This window comes from Moschus berezovskii, chromosome 12 (genome assembly GCF_049115385.1).
Source record: "Moschus berezovskii isolate FMDL1 chromosome 12, NW_MosBer_1.0, whole genome shotgun sequence".
NCBI classification, from domain to species: Eukaryota; Metazoa; Chordata; class Mammalia; order Artiodactyla; family Moschidae; genus Moschus; species Moschus berezovskii.
Genome location: NC_142471.1, coordinates 48,617,316 through 48,625,658, shown reverse-complemented (window position 1 = coordinate 48,625,658; position 8,343 = coordinate 48,617,316). Strand labels below are relative to the sequence as shown.

At 39.7% G+C, this 8,343-nt stretch overlaps 1 pseudogene; it reads left to right on the top strand.

The window, feature by feature from the left end:
* Positions 1–1,478: 1,478 nt before the first annotated feature.
* Positions 1,479–1,604, top strand: LOC129556080 (U2 spliceosomal RNA; annotated as a pseudogene).
* Positions 1,605–8,343: the final 6,739 nt, after the last annotated feature.

Here is an 8,343-nt window from a genome sequence, read left to right as displayed (position 1 = left end):
CAGTTATTTGCATTTAAAAGGCAAAGACATTATCATTTGTTGGTTTCTGTTTTACTTTAAATGAATTCTATTGATGCACTAAAGGGTTTTACAATATAATGGATTATGAATAATCAGTTCAGTTGCTCAGTCATGTCCAAATCTGTCGAACACCTACTCCCAGAGCTTGCTAAAACTCATGTCCATTGAGTCAGTAATGCCATCCAACAATCTCATCCTCTGTCATCCCCTTCTTCTCCTGCCTCCAATCTTTCCCAGCATCAGAGTCTTTGCCAATGAATCAGTTCTTTACATCAGGTGGCCAAAGTATTGGAGTTTAAGCTTCAGCATTAGTCCTTCCAAAGAATATTCAGGACTGGTTTCCTTTAGGATAGACTGGTTGGATCTCCTTGCAGTCCAAGGGGCTCTCAAGAATCTTTCTCAACAACACAGTTCAAAAGCATCAGTTCTTCAGTGCTCAGCTTTCTTTCTGATCCAACTCTCACATCCATACATAACTACTGGAAAAACCACAGCTTTGACTGGATAGACCTTTGTCCACCAAGTAACGTCTCTGCTTTTTAATATGCTGTCTAGGTTTGTCATATCCAAATCGCTGGTGGCTCAGATGATAAAGCATCTGCCTGCAATGTAGGAGACCTGGGGTCGATCCCTGGGTCAGGAAGATCCCTGGAGAAGGAAATGGCAACCCACTCCAGTACTCTTGCCTGGAAAATACCATGGATGTAGGAACCTGGTAGGCTACAGTCCATGGGGTCACAAAGAGTCAGACACAACTGATTGACTTCACTTTAGGTTTGTCATCGTTTTTCATCCAAGGAGCATGTGTCTTTTAATTCCATGGCTGCAGTCACAATCTGCAGTGATTTTGGGCCCAAGAAAATAAAATCTGTCACTCTTTCTATTGTTTCACCATCTATTTGCCATGAAGTGATGGGACCAGATAACATTATCTTCATTTTTTGAATGTTAAGTTTTAAGCCAGCTTTTTCACTCTCCTCCTTCACTTTCATCAAGAGGCTCTTTAGTTCTTCTTCGCTTTCTGCCGTAAAAGTGGTGTCATCTTCATATCTGAGGTTATTAATATTTCTCCCCGCAGTCTTGATTGCAATCTTGATTCCATATGAGTATCAGTTCAGTTCAGTTTAGTCACTCAGTCATGTCTGATTCTTTGCAACCCCATGAGTCACAGCACACCAGGCCTCCCTGTCCATCACCAACTCCCGGTGAGTATACTTATATGCAAATATATTCAAGCTATCAACTAACTTGGAATGGTCTCTAGGAATGTATGGTTCTCTTAAATCCTACATACATATATAAAAATGTTTTTTAAGCATATATGTCTATACAAATATCTTTATTGTCTTATCAAATTTTCATGTGTTCCTCACAGTCATATCATCTACAACTAAAAATATATTTGATTGTTCTTTCCCCAGTTTGTATAGTTGCTATTGCATTAACTAGAGCCTTTTATTGCTTCTTGGCCTTTTGGCTAAGATCAAGTGTAGCTAGAGCCTTCTAAACAATTTTATAAATTTTACTTAAGTATAGCTGATTTACATGTTGTTTAATTTCTGCTTACAGCAAAGTGACTCGATTAACAAAAACACCTTGTTTTTCATTTTCTCTTCCATTATGGTTCAATACAGGATATCAAATATGGTTCCCTATACTGTACAGTAGGACCTTGTTTTTCATCCATCATATATATAATAGCTTGCATCAATTCCCTCCCTCACCCCCACTTGGCAACCATGTCTTTTCTCTATATCTGTGAGTTTGTTTTATGTTCATTTGTGTTGTATTTTATATTGCACATGGAAGTGATATCATATGGTACTTGTCCTTTTTTTAATAACTTACTTCACTTAGTATGATGATAATTTCCATCCATGTTGCTGCAAATGGCATTATTTCATTGTTTTTAATGGCTGAATAATATCCCACTGTTTATATATACCACATCTTTTTTATCTTCTCATCTGTCGATGGACATTTAGGTTGTTTCTATGCATTGATTAGTGAAAATAGTGCTGCTGTGTAATTTATCATCTAAGTCTTCTTTCTACTTCAAAGGGGAATGGTCTAGTAAGTCATAATTAAATGGAACTTGTTTAGAATTTTCTATGGAAAGTCTTATAATATTTTAATAAACATATGTTTATTCTTTTGAAAGCTATTTACAGTCTTAATTTTAACAATGGTTATTTGGAATCACTTAGTATTACTTTATAAAATTATATGATGAGATGCAAAGTTGATGCATTTTGATATGTTAATTTCCCCCTCACTCTTTACATTATTCCATGATACTTCCTTTATTCAAGCAAGATCTAGATTGTTCTATGCTTACCTTCTGAAAAAAAGGAGGACATAGCAAAATATGGAAATCAACAAACTCAATGCTATGCTGTTGAGTTTCAAAAGCTCAAGCTTTGAAGGATTCAGGACATAAACAATAGATTTGGAAATAAAGTAGATGAAGAGGCAAGTTGTCTCAATTCCAGGTCAAATAAAAATTCTTTGGAAAAAAGGAAATTGTAAACTTGGGAGGAAAACACAAAATTGTGTCTCTATATTCTGCCTTGACCCCATCCTTGGGTCAGTTTGTATATGATGAGGTTAAAGGGCAGCAGGACATTCCAGAGCAGAGGAGATCTATGTCTTCCCTGGGAAAGCAACTCTCTGCCTTTTTTGAGGGAAAGCCATTGTACAGGCTATGGGCAGTAGTTTAGTGTAGTAGGCAGCCTCTGAGATGGCCCCAGATATCTGAAGCACTGAGTGTCAAGCCCTGTGTTATCCTATCACCTTAAGTGTGGGCTGGACCTAGAAATTCTCTTCTAGTAAATAAAATATAGCATTCCTGAGACTATGGCTTTCATCTTTCCAGGTTTTTCTTTTTGGTGAACTATCTTTAGAGGAAAAATGTTGCCATGTTATGAGTGGTCCTATGGAGGAAAGACTGATGCTAAACCTGAAACTCCAATACTTTGGCCACCTCATGCGACAAGTTGACTCACTGGAAAAGACTCTGATGCTGGGAGGGATTGGGGGTGGGAGGAGACGGGGACGTCAGAGAATGAGATGGCTGGATGGCATCACCAACTCGATGGACATAAGATTGAGTGAACTCCGGGAGTTGGTGATGGACAGGGAGGCCTGGCGTGCTGTGATTCATGGGGTCGCAAAGAGTCGGACATGACTGAGTGAACTGAATGGAGGAACCCAGAAGAAAAGGAACTGGTCTCTGGTCAACTGTGAGGACTTGAGTACTGCCAACAGTCATGTGAGATGGTTTAAGATATCTGCAGCCTTAGATGTTATCTTGCTTGCAGCCTTGTGAGAGGCTCTGAACCAGAGAAAGAGCTAAGCCTGGATTCCTGATCCAGTGGTGATATGATAATATATGTCTGTGGTTTTAATCCACTAAATTTCAATTAGATTTTTTTTCACAAATCAATGGAAAATTCATACAGATATCATTATGTGAAACATTTCTACAGATAGATTTCAAATTGTCACCTCAACGCAGATATATTAAAATGCTATCTTTTTTATTTGTGACTAGTACAGTCTTTAAAAGCTGCGTAAAGTTCAATTTAGACCCAGAAGGATATAAGAGTAATAGAAGCAACCAAATATTTCTGTACCATTGTCAGTGGTATGATATTTACTGCCATACCAGTAAGAGAAAGCTGACACATTAGAGGTCTTTCAGAAGGTAAAGAAGGATGAGTTACCTGTCAGTTAATTTGATAAAAGACTGAGTACAAAGTGTTAAAATGCATATCTCAAAGGATCCAGTGTGCTCAGATAGCAAAGACTAGCTAGTACTCTTACCCCACAGACACTTTAGAACATAAAGTTCTCAAATATCCCACATTTCATTTCTAGGAAATTGTTGAGAATTAAGGTGACTCAGATTAAATTCCTACAGTGAGGAAGAACTCGATCTCAAAATATAATTCAAGATAATTTCAAAAAAACAAAGGGATAAACAATTGTTGGTGGGCAAGTTCCATTTCACATGCATACTAGAATTTTTTAGCTGAAATTCCAACTACAATGATAAAATAATGCTTTTTTTCTTCCGTAATTTGGAAATAGAATAAACTATTGATATATTGATAATTTGGTGATTTGAAATACCTTTACTTGTTTCAAATAAAGACCATTTTGTCTTTGTCTATCTTTGAATAATTATTGTCAAAATAAATGGGGGAAATTCTGACCATAAAAAAGTAACACAAATTATAAAGTAGCCTTAGTTAATTTTAACAGAGAAGATGTAGGGCCCTTATTTTAAAAAATATTTTCATAAACATTTTATTAAATTTTAAATTCACATGCTATTAAATAACATAGGGAAGGTCTTTTGTGCCCTTTTCTTCCAAATGTAAGACTATAGTATAACACCAAAATCAAGATATTAACCTTTATATGATCTATCAAATTATTCAGATTTCCCCAGTTTTTCTTGTGTGTATGTTTGTGTATTTAACTCTGTAATCTTCTATCGCATGTGAGCACAGGTTTGTATATCTATTATCACACAGCCAAAATATAGGACAGCCCCATAATCACAAGTAGGTGGCAAAGCCCAAGGAGGCTGGAACTTCCAGATTAAAGAGTTGTCAGGTTTGACTTTTTCTGAGGCCTCTCTCCTTGGCTCACTCTGCCCCCATATGATCTTGTTTTTTAGTCTATGTGCACCTGGTGTCTCTTTGTATGACCTCATTTCTTCTTACAATGACACCAGTTAAGATTTGACTAGGGCCTGCCCTAATGACTTTCTGTTAACTTAATATTTCTTTAAGGACTTATCTACAAATAGAGTAACATTCTGAGGTAATTGGGGTTAGGGCTTCAACATATGAATTTGAGGGAACACAATTCAGCCCATAATAGGGACATTTAAAAAATGTTATATAAATAGAATTATGCATGAAGTAACCTGTTGGGATTGCCTCTTTTTTATCTGTTCAGCATAATTCCCTGGAGTTTCATTCAAGTTGTTGCATGTATCAGTGGTTTGTTTCTTTTATTACCAAGATGTATTTAGATTAATTAACCATTTATTCTTCGAAGAACATCTGGGTGGTTTCTATGTTTTAAGTGATTTTGAGTAAAGTTGCTGTGGACATTTGTGTGCAAGTTTTATGTGAACATACATTTTCATTCCTCTGGAATAAATATTCAAGAGAGCAATTTATGCTTCATATTGTAGTTGCACATGAGTCTCCTAACTCTTTTCCTGGGTGATTGTATCATTTTTACATTCCCACCAGTAATGTATAGGTAATTCAGTTTCTCTGCATTCTTACTAGAGTTTGGTGTACCCAAAATTTTTTAATTTTTGTTATTCTGGTAAGTGTACAGTGACATCCCTGTGGTTGCATTTTCTCTATGGCTAATGATGTTGAAAATCCTTTAACATACTTCTTTGCCATCTGTATATCCTTCTAAGTAAAAGATATGTTCATGCCTTTCACTCATTTGCTCATTGAAATTTTTTAAAACTCCTGAGTCTTGAGGGTTCTTAAAGGCAAAATGATAGGATACTGAATGAGGAATTCCCCAGGTCGGTAGGTTCCCAGTATGCTACTGGAGATCAATGGAGAAATAACTCCAGGAAGAATGAAGGGATGGAGCCAAAGCAAAACCAATACCCAGTTGTGGATGTGACTGGTGATAGAAATAACTTCCGATGCTGTAAAGAGCAATATTGCAAGGGAATCTGGAATGTTAGGTCCATGAATCAAGGCAAATTGGAAGTGGTCAAACAGGAGATGGCAAGAGTGAACATCTACATTCTAGGAATCAGTGAACTAAAATGGACTGGAATGGGTGAATTTAACTCAGATGACCATTATATCTACTACTGTGGGCAGGAATCCCTTAGGAGAAATAGAGTAGCAATCATGATCAACAAAAGAGTCCGAAACGCAGTACTTGGATGCAATCTTAAAAACGACAGAATGCAGAGGGAGAACGGCTGCGCGCTTAGAGGGAGAACCGGGCTTGAACGCCCCAGGGCAAACTGAGGGCTCGAACTTAAGATACCAGAGCAGAGGTTGCAGCTGAAGGGCGAGAGGGCTGGGAAAAGCCTGTTAAAAGCCCCAAGCCTGCCCCACCCACAGAACCGGGCACAGAGCGGAGAGCGCCGGCAGCGGGCGGCCCGTCCCCCAGCCCCCACCGACGCGGGCAGGGAGGGGAGCCAGCGCCTGGGCGGGGGCAGCCGCAGCCCCAGAGAGGCTTCCCGTGCCAAGCTGCAGGCAGGCTTCCTTGCTGGCCAGGACTTCTTGGGTTCGGCCGGTTGATATCCGCCTGAGAAAGTGTGCCGATTGTACTCCCAGAAAACCGAGCGGCAGGGACCGGGAAGGCGATAAGTCGCAGCGACCGTGCTCGCCAAACGCCTGGTCACCTGAGCTGCTAGGACTGGGGAAGGCAGAAAACGCAGGCCCAGCCAAGTCTGCGCCTTTGTCGAGTACCCGAGGACCTGAACCTGAGCCGCTCAGACCTGGGAAGTGCAGGCAACCCAGCGCCAGCCGCGGACAGCTTGCAGCAGAGCAAACTAAAGCCTAAGCAGCATAAACAGGGAAAGCACACACGCCTCGAGCGGGAACATTCCCAGTGTAGCCAAGATACCACGAGCACTCCCAGCAGACGCCAGGGATATTTGTTAGCTGTTCCTCCCTCCCCATAGCAGGACTGAATAGGAAAGCCAGGGGAAAAAAAAAGTGTCCACCACCGCATCGTGGTGTCAGGACGGGAATTAGACACTGAGGAGACCACAAAACAGAAGAGCTTTTTCAACAGAAGGAACTGCCTTGGAAGTAACAGAGGGAGAAGCCTTGAGCCTCCTGCAAGAATAAGACTGAAAACCAGAGGCAGAGGTTTAAGGCCAAATCCTGAGAACACCAGAGATCTCCTGTTCCAGAGAACATTAATTGATAGATACTCATCAAATGCCTCCATACATACACTGAAACCAGGCACCACCCAAGGGTCAACAAGTTTCAGTGAAAGACATACTACGCAAGCTATCCAGCAACACAGGAGAATAGCACTGAGCTTCAATATACAGGCTGCCCAAAGCCACCCCAAACCCACTGACATCTCAAGCTCATTACTGGACACTTCATTGCACTCCAGAGAGAAGAAATCCAGCTCCACCCACCAGAACATCGACTCAAGCTTCCCTAACAGGGAACCTTGACAAGTCACCCATCCAACCCCACACACAAGGAGGTAACTACATAATAAAGAGAACTCCACAAACTGTCAGAAGACGGAAAAGCCACCCCGAACACAGCAGTATAAGCAGGATGAAGAGGCAGAGAAATACCCAACAAGTAAAGGAACAGGATAAATGCCCACCAACACAAACAAAAGAGGAAGATATAGGGAACATGCTGCTGAACATACCCGATAAATAATTCTGAATTTTAATTGTGAAACTGATTCAAAATCTGGAAAGCAAAATGGAGGTACAGATAAATAAACTGGAGAAAAGGATGGAGAAGATGGAAGAAATGTTCAATAAGGAATTAGAGGAAATAAAAAAGATTCAATATACAATGAATAATACAATAGATGAGATCAGATACACTCTCAAGGGAACAAACAGTAGAATAACGGAGGCAGAAGACAGGATAAGCGAGTTAGAAGATAGAATTGTAGAAATAAATGAAAAAGAAACGGAAAAAGAAAAAAGAATTAAAAGAAATGAGGACAATATTAGAGACATATGGGACAATATTAAACGCCCCAACATTCGAATCATAGGAGTCCCAGAAGAAGAAGACAAAAAGAAAGACCATGAGAGAATACTTGAGGAGATAATAGTTGAAAATTTCCCTAAAATGGGGAAGGAAATAATCACCCAAGTCCAAGAAACACAGAGAGTCCCTAACAGGATAAACCCAAGGTGAAATACCCCAAGGCACATATTAATCAAATTAACAAAGATCAAACACAAAGAAAAAATATTAAAAGCAGCAAGGGGAAAACAACAAATAACACACAAGGGGATCCCCATAAGGATAACAGCTGATCTTTCAGCAGAAACTCTATGGGCCAGGAGGGAATGGCAAGACATACTTAAAGTGATGAAAGAAAACAACCTACAGCCCAGATTACTGTACCCAGCAAGGATCTCATTCAAATATGAAGGAGAAATCAAAAGCTTTACAGACAAGCAAATGCTGAGAGAATTCAGCATCACCAAACCAGTTCTCCAACAAATACTAAAGGATCTTCTCTAGACAGGAAACACAGAAAGGGAATATAAACTTGAACCCAAAACAATAAAGAAAATGGCAACGGGATCATACT